Genomic DNA, 15,906 nt, shown 5'->3' on the forward strand with positions numbered 1-15,906 from the left:
GGGAGGCGGGGCATTGCGCGGACAGCCAATCCTGGAGCGGGACGCGGAGGGCGGGCGAGCGAGGGAGTGCAGGGCGGGGGGGGGGGGCGGTGTGAGGGGAGCGGCGGCGGGACGGGACGGGACGGGGTGAGGGCAGAGGACGCGGGGCGTGAGAGGGGTAGGGCAGGTGAGGTGGGGATCGTGAGAGGAGTCATGGAATGGTTCAGACGGGAAGGGTCCGCAGGGATCTGGTTGCACTTCCCAGCGCCAGCAGGGTCGTCCCAGTGCACGTGGCGCAGGATTGCGTTCAGAGGGTCCTGGGGTATCTCCTGTAAGAGGGACTCCGCATCTTCTGTGGGCAGTCCGTTCTAGCGAGCGGTCATTGCCCAGGAAAGTTCTTATGTTCCAGTGGAACTTCCTCTACATCAGTTTCTGCCCGTTGTCTCTTGTTATATTGTTCACCACCACCGAGAAGGGCCTGATCCATCCTCTGACACCTGCCTGCAGACATTGTTGAGGTCACCTCTTCCCGAGGCTGAAGAGGCTCTGCTCCTTCAGCTTTTCCTCATGGAAAACTCCAGTCCCTTAATCATCCTCGTTGCCCTGCGCTGGACCGGCTCCAGGTGCTCCATGTGCCCTTCTATTGAGGAGCCCCGAACGGGACATGGGGAAGGCTGCCGGGTTAGCTGGGGTGGGGACAGGTGGCCTGTGAGTCCTGAGGGCTCGCAGGGTGAGAACTTGCTGCCACATGAGGAGTGGGATGACTCCAGAGCATCGGGACTGTGGAAAGGAGTCTCTGCCCCAAGTCCTACCTGACAGGAGGCTGTAACCCGGTGGGATCAGGCTCTTCCCCTGGACAACTAGCGACAGGACAAGAGGTTATAACCTCAAACTGTGCCAGGCACAGGTTGGAGTCAATGATCTCAGAGATCTTTCCTAACCTAACTGATTCTGTGATTCCCCTGCTGCTGTCACTGCTCTGTTGGACTCTTCCACTGAGAATGAAAAGCTGTTGAAGCCTATCTTGATAGCCCTGCCTCGTGTGGTTCCTTTCTTGCTTGGGGCAGAGCCCTTGGTCTCCTGAGAGAGGCTGGTGTGTCTGCAGAGCTGGGCAGTTCAGCTGCCAGTTTTACAGCTGAACTAGTTGGGATTTCACATCGCCTTGTTTGGTGTTGGAACGCTCAGCCAAACCTGGTGTTCAGCCAGAACAGCCAGAGATGGGTAACTATAAAGCTGTGGGAATTAAAGAAAACAAAAGAAAGACCTCAGGCCTAACCAGCAGTTAGCATGAGAGGAGACTAAAATTTTAACTGGAGAATAGGGGAATTGTCTTAAAGGGCAAGTGTTCCTGGTGTGCACCTTTTTGAATTTTTATGAGGTGGATTTTTTGGAGGGGATGGGAACCTGTGTGCTCTTTTGAAATTTACATAAGATATGTACCTTATTTTTGTAATACTGTCACAAGGATATTCAAGAGATTAGATTTAGCCTGCTTAATATTTTACTTATTACATTTACATTTGACTATAAAGTTTTGGATAGCATAATGAGCAATCTAAATAGCACCTAATTATTGGGCTAGAAATGATAAAAAGATGTGTTTCTTGTATTTTCAACAATAAAAAAAATAATGGCATGAGCTTGCTTTGTCTTACTTGGATATGGAATTCAGAACTTCCTAAAAAACTGAGCTTTTTTCCCAACTTGTGACTTAAGTTTCAGTTATACCTCCCTACTTGCACTGGATTTAATCAGGGAGGTAAGAAGAGAGATAAGACTGACGTTTGGTGCAGCCAGCAGTTTTGTTTTGGAAGCTGAATAAATAAGCTTGGTAAAGCTGTTGAGAATCGAGCGAATCACTGCAAATCCCAGCAAACTTTATGCTGGTGAAGAGGAAAAGCAGCCTAGATGTGTGTTTGTACTGCAGCTCCCAAGATGCTGCAGTTAACACCGGGCTGGTGAGCAGCAATCCCCCTTTAAGGGGGAGGGTGTCAAAACATGGGAAAAGTAGCAAAATCCAACAGTTCCAAGGGACAACCACTTGCGTGGGTTTTCTTTTTAAGCACAGTTATGACAGAACAAGGAGGTGATTTGATTTACTAACTCTCAAGGGCAAGGAACTTAATTTGACACACAGTTTGAGTCTGTTTCTTTAAGGAGTAAACTCCATAATTTTATCATGCAATTAAGAAATTCTTTTATAATTTATAATACAATAAAACTACAACATATAGATGCTAGAATTAGAAAGATAAATCCTGCTGTTTCATTAACTATACATCATAAAGCCGGTGCACCTTCATTTGTGTTATGAAATATTTTCAAGTCAGTGTGTTATCATGACTTCCAGTGTGTGGCACTAATACTCAAGGCAGGGTTCTTTGAGGAGGAGGAATTAATTGCACATGGGAAAAGCGGTTCAGAAAATTTGAAATTACCTTGGACCAGAGGTTCTTCATTTCGCTCCTTCTTTACTTCATTTTGCAGTGATGATTCCTTGTATTCATGTCATAAGTGACACTTCTGGCCAGATCCTGCTCTCTGCACAACAGCTGCTTGTGACTGATCTGCAAGCCAGAAACCAACACAGCATTCTGCTGCTTTAGTTTTCTTCAATATTTCTTCAAGACAATAACATGCCCTGGAAATCATGTCGGTATCTAGAAGCCTCAGGATTTGATAGCCACAAGGAAAAAGCCAAATCCATGCAACTGACAAGAAGTCTGGAGTATAAGGGGAATGAAATATAGACTGACAACTCACTAGGAGCTAGTTTTGTCTTCCTTGTGCTGTTCCAGGTGTTTAAATCAGTGGAAAGTGTGCAGAGCGTCATCACTGTGGTTTGACAGGGTTCTGCAGTGACTTTGCTTTGTAGCAGGTGCATAACCCTACACTGTTCCATGCACAAGAGAAATAGACTTGAGGCATCTGTTTTCAGCAGAGTCCAGCCTGACTTAGAGAGTTGGAAATTTCAGATTATTTCAGTGAACTCCTGCACATCATCCTGTGTTTGCATAAAAGCAGGTGAAATCTCTAATTTCGCTACCACTTTCTGTAGTGAACCCAAATATTTAGGGGTCTTTTAGTAATGTTTGCTTAGTTTCACCTGTAGCAAGGATTATAAAATCAAGGTAGGTAGAAAAAACAACTGTATTTTATCTGGGTTTCCATATTGGTACAAATGGCCATAATATCTTGGCAGGAGCTGTGGATGCAGGTGTAACACCAACCATGTGCTCTTTATGGGAATATCACATACTGATTTACTGTGTGACATTATGAAGTAACTCCAGAGCCAGACACTGGCATAAATTGTTCATGGGAATAAAGAAAAAAATCATTTAAAAGTGAGGCATGAACCAAGACATCTAGTGATGATGCTAAGTCATAAGCAAAAATTAATTCCATCAGTGATAATCTGGAGAAAAACAGAAGTTTCCTAATTATTGCTTTGAGATTTTTAAGACTTCATTGTTTCAAGCAAGTGCATTCACCTTTTGGGTAACATAAAGAAATGTAGAAAGTAATGTACATGTCAAACCAAAACTGTACAGAATGATTTTTTGTTTCTCAACAAGCTGCACTTCCCCATGGGGTGGCTGATGGCCTCTTGCTTTTGAGCTGTGCCCTACAACTGCCAGCCAGTCTCCCAGACTGCAGTGCCAGCAGACTGGCTGTGACAATGGCTTATTCATCATGTCTGGCTTCCTCCTTGTTTCTTGATTGCAAAATGCATGTTAAAGGTTTTATTTTTCCTAGTTTCAGATGAGGTCTTAAATGTTTATGTGGACTAGGAAAGCATCTGTAGATGAAAAAGCAAAATAATCATTACTACTTACTCACTCAAGAACTTTGTATGACCTCTCAGCTTTCCACTTTCTTTGCTAAAGTACCTGGGTGCTTTCTCAATTTAAATATTTCCCTTCATCACAGGGGTGCTGACTGTAAATGTGCTACCATTCTCCTGCAGAAAATGAGCAAGAATAGAAATTAAATCGTGAGCCTCACTAAGGAGCCTCAACATTGGCACAATGACTTTTAGGCTCTTACCTCAGACTGAAGTCCAACCACTGAATTCTATTTCATATAAAATGTACTAAAGACAGACACTCCTTAAACCTGGATAACCACTGTAGAGTCTGTCTGGTATTAGCTATTGAAAATTCTGAGGAAAGGAGATGTGTCTGAAATCTCTCTGTGACTCCAGCAGGGCAGTCCCGAGGCTCTGTGTTCCAGAATCTTCTTTTTGTTTAACTAGTTCTGCAAAAGACCCATGACTCACTCTTATTGTAGAACATGACTGAAGGAAGAGGTGATGGTGCTTGCCATTAATACACAGTCAACCTTCCCTCACCAATGGATGGCCTGACTAGATTTCAGAGAGCATGCTGAGATTCCATCTGACTGGCTGCAATAATAGTGACTAGGATATGCTGGAGAATAGGGGGGAAAACCATGTAATAACAGAACTACTTCATAGTTCTGTACTGTGAATGGTTCCTGGGAAACCACATTAGAGGCCTCCAGACCCTTTCATTGTTTAGAGCAGGCAGAGTAAGGAATCACAGAGCCAGATTTGATCAGTAATGTACAGCAATACTTGCCTGGAACCGGTTCTGAGGTAATTGGTCTTCTGGGCTGAGCTGGCCCTGGCTAGAACTGAAGTGTGCCTGAATTGCTCTTCTCAAATGAGTCTCTTGTGCACATATGTCTCACTTGGCTCAGATCTGGCAGAACTCACTGTTTCAGGCTTAGTGCTTGGTCTGCAGTCACTCTGGATTCTTGCAGGGCTTATTTGCTTGGCAGCTGGGCCAACCCTGACCTGGCTCAGTACCTCTCATCTGCAGAAACAGAGCTCCTTACAGCTGGGAACCAGCTTAGCCTGACAAACAGAGCTTTGTGTCAGCTGAGCCCTGTCATTAATGAGGGCATTGATCCCCTGTGCTTCCCACTGTGACATTGGGAATTTGGTTGTAAGGGCTGAGCAGGTAGCATGGATCACGGCTCTACTTCCTGGCCAGTTGCAGCATGGCAAGGCTCAAATCCTTATTCCCAGCTTTCCAGTGCTGGGGTGCCTCAGTAGCATTTTCTAACTGTGGTGCTGTGCAGCTTAGAACCATGGCTCTGTGCTGAGGTGGGGAATCCAAAAGGGAGCCTTCTCCTCTGAGAGGGAAAAGCCCAAGGCTCTGTGGGTGAAATAAGGGAGTGTGGGGTGCAGAGCTGTGAGGGTGTGCTCGCCGCTGATCTCACAGACCTAGTGACACCTTTTGTGTCACCTTTTTGGAACACCATCAAGCTTGGAATCTTGGTCTGGTCTACTTTAGAGAGCTGTTTGCACTTGGCATCAGGAAATGTTTGCTGCGCAGGGGAGGTTTTGGTGTAACCACATCTGTCCTGTGTGACGTGCTCTGCCACCAGGAGAGGGCACAGGCAAAGCAGGGGCAGAGACACTGGCAATCCACACAGAGCTGCAGGGTTTGGAATACCAGTGAGCACAGCCTTATTTCTGCTGGGCTTCAAAAACCAAAGTATTGGCTTCAGGGGTTTAGATTTATGTATTGCTGCATCACCAAATACATATATATATTGTTGGAAACTAAATTATTAAACAGTAGTGAGGAAAAACAACGGTGTATTTTCTGGATGGGCTTGTTTGCAAAGTGCTTGTCGCTTCTTTCTTGGATTCATTCAGGTCATTACTGTGACAAGTAGGTACTCTGTCATCCAAAATCAGCATGTAGGGCAATGCAATTGCATTGCAGCAAGAAGTCTGATGAGAAAAGGGTGTGTTTCTATTAAGAATTACCAATTTATAGAGGGAAGCTTCGGATTGCAGTGCTTTATCCGAGTATTTATTCACAAAAGACCTGTATTGTAGGGCAGTCATGCTACAGCTGTTCAAAAATCAGCTGCTGAATTACAGCATCAGCACACATCTGTATCATTATGCTCCATTTTAAAAAGTTTTAGGGTGGTATATATAAGATCTTTGCATTTGTTGATGTGTTTTGTTCAATGATACGTTCATGGCATTTTTTATAACTAGTGTAATAATTCTGACTTTTATATCACATGCACATTTGTAATCCCTTTTTCTCTGCTTATGTGGTTATCTTGGAAACTGATTCTTCTCTCTCACCACACTGACACAGTGTCTTTGATTTCAGTACAGCAAAATTGTGTGCATCAGGCCCAAGACATCTTCCTTGCAAGTGAAATGGAGAGGAATGAGTGGTTCCAAGTGTTATCAGAGAAAGATGTGATACAGTGGAGAATCTGATCAGATCTGCTGATGGTGGATTTTCCTTGAGCCCTGAGATGTCAACTCACATGTGTGGGTAGTCTTCATTATTTACTGCTATATATGAGAATTAGGTATGGCATAGAGAATCCTGGCTAGGAGGGTGGTCAGGGATGTTCCTTCTCATGGGGCATAAACAGCATATAAGAGCATCACTCCATGAAAATCTTGGTGTTTTGTATTTACTAATTGCTTGATTTCTTTGAGCAATCAAGGAAAATGGGGATAAAAAACTGTCTAGCACTGTGGGATGCTTATGTTAGGGAGAACTGATGTAAGCAAGTCTCAGGTATTTTTAAACCAGTTTTTTTAAGAAACTGGGCTCGTGCTACCTTTTTGATTGCTTCCACAGATGATAAGGTTGCAGCATAAGCTGCATTATATTAGCTGGCAAGAGATCATCCATGTAGAACACAGACTGCATGAGTATCTTTATCCTAGTAAAAGCTTTGATCAGAAATTTTTGCTTTTTTGAGACACACAAAAGAATCTAAACATGAAACACAACTGGAGGAAGCCAGGCCTTTTAAGCTGTATTTCCCAGAAGCTGCTTATTTTCAATGGCTTCTTTAGATCTGCTCTAATCAAAGCTGCAGACACAGTTTCACTACGTGTGTACAAGTGCTCAGGAGTGCCAGCACAGGGGGAGCCACTCCTGGGCACCTCAGATCTGCTTGAGTTGTAGTCCAAGCTGTGAGGATCCTAAGGCTGTAGCACTTCTCAGGGCTGTGGTTTGGCTGGCTGATGGTCAGTCGGAACCAGCAGCCCTGAGAGTGTCAGCAAAGACTCTGCAGGTGTCCCCTTCACGTGTGACCTTGCCCCTGTTGTGTGTTGGAATGACTGGAGTTGCTGGTGTCCCTCTGGTCAGGACTGCTCCAGTGTTCCTGCCCCAGCATTCCCCATCACAGTGATTGTCACCCACTGGAATGTTTTAGCACAGGGTTTGTAGGGTCAGTAGAGGTCTGGGTCACTAAGGTGCTGGAAGACAAATGCAGGAACTGGGAAAAATAAGGAGTCAGAGAACAAATTCCTGTGTTTGGATACATCTGTGTTAAAATGCAGACTGTGTCTATGGATTTGATTAAAATTGGGTAGTAAAGGATACTGCTACACAGCAGTGTTTCTGTTCAGATGTTTGCATTTTCTGAAAGTTAGTACTTTCTATTCCTTAGCTTATCTCACTGAGTTTCACTGTAATAATGTTCCCAGATAAAGCTAAATTGTGGGAAAGCCAGAGAATGCTAAAAGGCTATAATTTCTCCTCCTAAGGAATGTTGTTATCTTTCAGCATGGACACCCTTGACATCAGCTGGTCTTGCTGCAATATTGCTAATGGAGAAGTGCAAGGACACTAATAATGGATTTGGCATCATCTGGTGAGGCCCGCGTCTGTCCTTCCTCTAGAAGGACAGAGGAGGAGAAAGAATATTTTGTCCTTACTCAACAGGGTATTGTTCAGAATCATATCCATAGCCTGGGAAACAAAAATCATCATTCTTCCTTTGATGTTTACATGATGTGACACTGTAAGGGCTTTTGGAGAGATAATATGTTCTGATAGGTTTGGGATTTTTTCTGTAACTCTGTGGCATAAAAGACATCAGGCCTGCTAAAACGTGAGCTCGATTTCTTTTCAGCTAAAAACCAGATTGGAATAGACACACCTAAGAGAAAAGACACAATTTGGAAAGTGTGAGAAGGTGTGATTTTCCTTTACATCAGGTCACTCCAGGCATAGTTAAGTGAATGGATTCTGCAACTGGATGTGTTTCACAAGCATTTAAATGGTTGAGCCAGAAAAATGCTGAAAACTTTTAATTCCCACTCACTTGAGTGAGCTGATCCTTTTCTGTGATGAATCACTTAAAATCAGTAGTAATTTACTTATTGAGTGATTCCTGTTTCCAGTCTTTTTTAACATACTGATGAATTTTTAATTTAATTTGCTAATGTGTTGGCAAATTATACGAGTGTATAGAAAAGGTCCTTTAAGGACTAGCAACCTTATTTTCCTTTGTGCCTCTTCCTAAGACTCCATTATAAACTTTGTTTCCTGGCTGGAGCTTTGCACCAGTGTCTTCCCCAGCTCCCCACTCATCGACTGGATGTGTCCCTGTTGTGCTTCCCACAACATTCACATGAGTCAATCTCACATGCTCAGACAAAGGTAAGTTGACAGGACTGGGTATGATCTGAAAATAGGAAGGTTTTGTTAAGACCACAAAACACAGAAGTCTCTATGCGATCTGTGTTGCAAAAACACACCAAGTTTTTGTATATTTCAGTACTTTTGGTCTTACATCTACTGACATTTCATACGAAATATTTCCGTGACAGACCACATTTGTTCTTACAAAAGCAACTTTGGGAACACCAGTGGAAGGGGTTTTGTTTAGTTTTAGTAATGAGTGGAGGGTTGGTGGAAAGTTTGTAGTTGGATCTAAATTTCAGCAAAGAGTAATTGTAAAAAAAATTCGGGAAGCTTAGATTTGGAGCATCAGGGAGGAGATTTATGGGAACACAGAGCTTTCATTGGCCATTCACAAATGGCTAAACTTTGCTTTCTGTGGTTTCTAAACACAAAGTAATCCTTGTCCTCCTGTCAGGAAAAAGATGTAATATCAGAGGTAATGTTATACTGAGATTTCACTTTGCTCAGACCAAGATATTTGTCAATTACAACCCAGCAGAACATTTGCTAATATCATGTTGCCAGAGTTTAAATAATTAAAAATGAGTTGTCTTCTGCAAATAAATAAAGTACACCTAATGGAGCATTATAGAATATCCTTTCTGTTCATTACTTCTTTGGTCATAAAACTCAATCATTTCCAATGGCTCATTCAGGCTTTTTGGAAAATTGTTATGGTACGAGTGTAACACCTTCCTCCTGATTGCAATGGAGTAGCAGATTTGGAAAATAAGAAAAATCTGAATTTCACTGAGTGCTAAATTTTACTCCATAAAGCTGTAACTAATTGAATTTAGGCAGCCAGGGACAGAAATGTCCTCGTGGAAGCTGCTGGTTACTTCCATTTCAATTCAGGCTTGGAGTGGGGCAGAGTTCAAATACATCTAACGTGTTTTCATCAGTTCAACAGGAAACTCAGTTGTCATGGTAGAGCCATTTCCATCCAACTTTTACATAATAGCTAAGTGGTTAGAGCAGCCACCTCACCTCACTTACTTCTTCAGTTCTTATTTCAGAGAATTGTGCCCTTTCCTTTAGGTTATAAAATGATCTGAGTGCTAATGCTCTCCAGTACGCTCTTGGCATTTTTTTTAATTTTTTTTTTCACATTTAGGAATCCAGAAATCCTGATGTCTAAAGAAGAGCAAGGAGAGGGATGACTGATCCTGGATTGTAATTGGTGACACATGGAAGCAGGGGTGAAGATGCTTTTTTTTGGGTTTTGAACCCAGAATTCCTTCAGTTTTCCTGAATTGTAGAGTGGTGGCAATGCTAAACAATCGCAAAGCAGATTTCCTTTTTCTCTTACTTGTGCTTTTTAAAATCTAATTGTGGAAGAAGTAACCACACCCAAATTCATCTTGCTCTGTGACAGATCATAGTATGATCAAATTCACTGTGATCATTCTGTGCAGAAATAGCAAAATGCTTTTTATTTTGTCCCCTGGTATTTGGCTAGAGCTACATCTTCTTTAGGGATAATTATCAGTAACACTAAATACAACTGCTAATGTTTTTAATGACATAAACATGAGAACTCTTGCACCATTGGTACAAATGAATTGTTAGGGAAAAATGAGACACAAAGGGAATAAATATAATAATAGGTAACTTTATGTAGCAAAAAATAAGGTGAAAAGGAATAATGAAAAATACATCTACCCTTGCCTGAGTATGACTGTGAGCTATTTTAATGGGAAATTTTAAGAGAATTGGGGGGAAAAAAGAGAATAAACCCAGTGTCTGAATTATTAAAATAATCAACCCCCAATTTGCTTCAATTAAATACTTAGAGATGCTCCCAATGTTTTGATTAAAAAAAAAAAGAAAGTTTCTTATTCACCTCAGCAGGCAGCTCTGCAAAATGGAAGGTCCCTGTGCTCCTCTGAAGCCATTTAATGCATATGTGAGCATGGATTCCCAGAACTATCTATAATGCATATAGTGCTTTCTGCTCCCAGTGGCTTTTTTTCCCACTCTCTTTACGTCATTTGCCATTTGTGAGGGTTGCCAGGGTAATGACCAATCATCCCTGGAGAGATGCCTGCTAGTAAGGACAACATAGGCTTTCTCTTTTTTGGTATTCTGCAGTATGTATTTGAGAGCTATTCTAGCATCGAGATTGCAGAACTTTTGTTTAGTTAGCAGGGAGGGAAAGTTTACAGAGTATGAAATAACAGCTTTGAACTGTTGAGGTAAGTGAGGATTTTTCTATTTTATTAACTGTCCTGTCTGGATTCATTCAAAGCATTGAGCATCATTACTTCTTGTTGTTGTTTTTTTTTATAGTTGTTGTTGTTGTTATAAATGCAGCTGACCTTGAAATTAGAGAGATTTTGCCTAATGTGAACGATGAAATCTTAGTGGTGCTGCATAAATAGGAGAGCAGTATTTTATTCTCTTTGTAATTATGAACCCTACCGCCTCTCTCAGCACTGCAATCACCATATACATCCACTCATCCCCAACATCTTTTCAGAAGAATTAATTTAAAATAAGAAACTCACGGAGTGATGTAATGCAGATTTCAGAGCATGAAGTGTCGTTGCCTCTCAGGCAAATGGGAAGTTCCGAATACTCTTCATTGTGGTGTATGTATATATTAGGCCACATCAACTGGGAACTGAAAATCCAGAAAGGAGTCCTGTCCCATAGGATGCTGAAGATATTGAACTTCTGTTGGTTTTAAATATTGTCTGTTGAGTAGCCACTTGCAGGCTCACGGGTGACTCTTTGCTCACCTATGGACAATGAGAAAATAGAACCTTCAGTCTGCAAACCATTTTTCTGGCACTGGGATCAGTAGTGTAAGCTGGTGGTGGTCATTGCCTCACAGAATGGGCCCAGATTTTGTTCTTTTCCATGAGAGGGCACCTAAATAATACACGAGAAAGGAAGCAAAAAAAATCTATTCAGATGTTCCCAATGACCTCAGAAGTATTTACGTGTAATCTGGGTTATGATGGACGTGACTGAAGTGGTTGGTTTGGGATGGTTTCATTGGGTTTTTGTTGTTGTTTTAAATTACTCCCCTTAGAATAACTCTGGCACAGTTCCTTGCTTGTGATGGCTTCCTGGGAGAGAGGGACAATTGATGAGATGGTTGTACTGTTTTCCTGTAGAATTGCCAATAGATCAAAGTTCTGATTAGTAACTGTCTCATCAGTATCACTGTTTGCTGCTTAATATGTGTGCACCTCCACATGTGCTTCACATCCTGGCAATCTCACCTGTCCTGATGGACATGGTATATATAAACCAGCATAAAGCATATATTTATTTTACTCCGTTTTCTGCTTACTGCAAATATATACAGAGTGTAATCTTGACTTACACTTTTCCCCAGTAGAAAAATATATTGGGGCACTTAATTTAGCATAGTAAGTTCCAGTTGCTAAATCTTAGATGTTGCTATGTGTTCAGATGTGTTTATGATAGCTTTGCATTATCAAAACAACTGGAGTGCAGCAGTGAGTCTGGATGTGTATGTGTGAGAGAGAAGAGAATTCAGAGTGACAGTTTTAAAAGTCTGAGATGAAAATGATCTTTTCATCAGGCTGTTGAGAAAATATGTTTGTTCAGAAAGTTTCCCCTTTCTAAAAATTGTTACTGTTTTTTAATATCTGTGTTCTGAGCATCGCTTTTAAGCAGTTTAGGATATGAATACTTTTAAATGCTTGCACTGTAGAGGAAAAAATCAGTAATGTCCAAGAAAATTTATTGTAATCTAATGTTTGTCAGCATTCCATATGATTCCACTATTTATAGTAATCTGGGAAGAAGAACCTCAAAATGATAGTTTTGTATTATTCTAGGTGGTGTCTTTTGACAGAGAAACAACATGATAATGTTTAGATAGGGCAAATAATTAAGAAAGTAGGTTTTCAAATGAGATATTCAGTGGTAAACCTTCCTGGAGAAGATGGTGGGTAAAAAGCCTCAGTCTTTGTCTTTCTGTCCACCTTTTCCCTGTCCATCTGCTTCACCATTTCTCTTTTCAACTTGAAAATGCTCTGTAGCTGTATTTTTCAGAGAATGGCATTTACTTCCAGACAACTGGGACAGAGGGAGGGAAGCTGCAAGGAGGAAAAAGGAATGAGCTCGCACCATGGATTGTTCACTGTGTAACTGCCAATAATTAGGGCAAGGTATCTGTGGCCCTGAGGAGAGGAATAATTAACAGCACAAACTGATCCACTGACAAAAAGTCAGGCTTCAGACCAGGATAGGAAAGTATGGCACAGGCTGAAAAACAAGGAGATGCTCATGAAGGGGATGTCAGGATGGCCAAACAGAAGCCAAAAGGAGAAGTCTCTCCAGGAGAGACAGGCTGGCTAAGTTCAAGAATGTCTAAAACCATTCAGTAGCCCAAACTCCTCATCCCTTGAGAAACAGAAGGCAAAAAATAAGTGAAGGTGAATAATCATCAAGTGAACAATAATTTCTAAACGTAGTGTATGGCAAAGCAAATCACTATTGATAACAGGGTTAATGCTATCTCTGCACTGGACAGCTCAGCCTGAACTGTGGCCTTTGCTGATGGAGGTCAGTTCTCCTGACCTGATGGATTATTTTATCTGGTAGACGTCATCTGTCCATGATCTGGCATAGATTACTTTTTTTGGTCGGTTGGTTTGTTGGGTTTTTTTAATGAACAGTATCTCTCTGGATCTAGATCTCACAGGAATACTGTGAGTTTTATCTGTGACCATAGTGAAAAGCGAAACCATGAGATGAAAAATTTACTAATTCATTTTTATCAAACCAAAGCCTTATGGTTTTGTATCTTGTTATCACTTGTTTGGAGTCCAGGCTGTTATTTTCTTACCTGGGCCTGACTGTCCACTGCTATGAGTAAGCACAGTTCTGTTACTTCTGGAATCTGGTGATGTAACTCCAAAACTCTGGTGTGAAATCATGGTACATGTGTATTCAGAGCATTAGAGAATAATTTAAATGCATGAACTTAGTTAAAGTGGCCCCCAGAAGGCACAGAATAGTTGCAACATAACTGCCTGGTTTTAAACTGTCAGTTACTGACATTTTTTAAAAAAGAGTGGTGAAAATGTGCTTTATCATCCAAAACTGCAATTCAGGAACACAACAAAGGCGTGCTGAAGGAAAGTGAGTTACTGCTGCTCAACCAGCAACGTGCATAGTTAGGAACGGCTGAAATTTGGAAAGCATTACAGCATTTCCAGTGCCTCTTTTAATGTGTGTGGTAAGGTTCACTTTGAGCAAGTAATTAGAGAGAAAATGTCTTGTGGGTTAAAACAGAAGTGGTTGATAGGAGATGGGCATTTTAGAGCACTTTACTAAAAGCTTCCAATTTATAAATTTAGTTCTACGTATTTCACTTGAGTTCCGTTGCACATCCATAGGCTCTAAGTTTCAAGGAGAGATGCTTTTGAACATTATCTCACTTTTTGCTGAATTGTTATGTAGTTGGTATCTGATGCCAGACAAGTCCATTAAACACTTCAGGGCTTGTTTCTTCCCCTGGGGATTAGTAGTATTTACCTTATAAGCCTATAGGTGTTCCTGGTATTCTTTGTGTAGTGTTTTGAGTAGCCATGTTGTTCAAGGCCTAGTTACTTAGATATGCAAAGTACTGCAGCACACAGCCCTCTGAGACCCCCCAGTTCCATCCTGTTTTTCTGTTGTAGTTACAAGGTCAAGTTGAAATAATCCCCATGGTTATAAGAGCTTGTACGAAAAATTTTCCTGGAGAGCAACATCTGTTATCTGGTGGCAACAGTGATTCAAAGGAGCTCTTTGGGAAGAGAATTCAGTCTGTCTCACATGAACGTGATGACTCAGTAATTCACATTGGGAGAGAGAAACATTCTGCAGGCCTCACAAATGTGATTCTGGAGACTCATTACATGCATTATTGTGGGCTTTTGTGAGGCGCCTGACACGGCGCAGCGCGAGCGGCTTCTGGCAGCCGCGGCCCTGTCTTCCAGCAGCAGGAGTGATCCTCAGCCTTCCTCAGCACCAGGGCTGCACACAAACCCTCCTGCCTCTGCCATTCCTCAGGGGCAGCACGTGGGGCTCTCATTTCTCACAGCTGGGGATAAAGCAGAGTTAGGGTGTAACAGCCAAGGACAGGATGAACGGTTCTGTACCTGGCAGGACTCTGCCACACACCGACCCATTTATTGGTAGGTCATTAACAGCTCTGGGATTCACTTGTTCAGAGAAATGACATTCCTCCTATGGGCTCTGGACACGCACATCAAATTTCATGAGGATTTAATTCTATTTACCCTTTTACTTAAAATTTGAGCCAAATTCAGCCCCCGTCCATACAACTGCCCTTGCTGTTTGAGGCCTTCTCATATTTTCACCTGGATGAGTGAACAGGCACCCTGCCAGAACGTGGTGGAGTTGGTGACTGACACCGCACACCTGACCTTGGTGTGCCTGCTCCAGCCCTGTCTGCTTTCACAGACAAACATTGCCCTGGACAGATGAAAGTACTCCTAGATGCCATGTAGTAACATTATGTAAAAAGCTCAGGACCTGAAATATTTATAGCTTAATTGATTGCAATTCCTATTGACTTCAATGGGTGTTTTATTCAATTAGGGACTGCAGAATTTACATCATTGCCTCTGGCTTACATCATTGCAAATATTATCGATGCTTATAAAGCTTTTGGGGATCTTTCAGGCTTTTAGTCCACAAAGTGACTAATGTGAAAGTCTTGCTCGGGGGTAAGAGGAGTATTTATATCCAGCTCATCTTTCATTTACTTATTCCCGAGTCTCTCTGTGCTATTCCTTTGGGAATGCTCATGGAAAATCTGCAATTTAACAAAGAGGGGGAAAGCAAAATTGTCTCAATACAGGAAGATTCAAGTTTCACTTTGAACATTAAAAGTGCACATTTCTTATTTTCTTGCCTAAAAGGTAAAAGTGAATCTGATTAATTTTAATCTCATGAAACGACGAAATTAAGGCACGGTAAATTTAGAATGAATATTGAGGAAAATTAACAGTTTCCCAGGGGTGAGCATGAATACAGGGACTGGAATTTAAAACCATGCAGATTGGAGCACCAGAAATTCTGACAAAAAGAACTAACTCAAACTGGTGAGAAGGGTCAGACTGGCTTGAAAGAATTTTTCCCCTTCTAATCTACATGTGCTATAAACCAATGTTGGAGTTACTGTGTGAGAAGCACAAACAGGTCCTGTGTAGCTTAATTATGACTCTCAGCTTCTGACTACAGTAGGGAATGTGGATAATATAGAAATCCTTATGCTGGCTCTGTGTTAGGCCTGGAGAGAAAAGGACTACAGCTTCTGCTCCTTTTCATTCAGTGCTTTGGGGAAAAGTGGTGAGTAAAGCATTTCACATATACTGTGTGCAGTTGCATTTCATACTTCAGCCATGAAGCATCTAGAGATATATATGTATATATTTATATG

Source organism: Chamaea fasciata, unplaced genomic scaffold (assembly GCF_029207755.1).
Source record: "Chamaea fasciata isolate MVZ Bird 193981 ecotype frontalis unplaced genomic scaffold, bChaFas1.0.hap1 SCAF_11, whole genome shotgun sequence".
Classification (NCBI taxonomy): domain Eukaryota; kingdom Metazoa; phylum Chordata; class Aves; order Passeriformes; family Sylviidae; genus Chamaea; species Chamaea fasciata.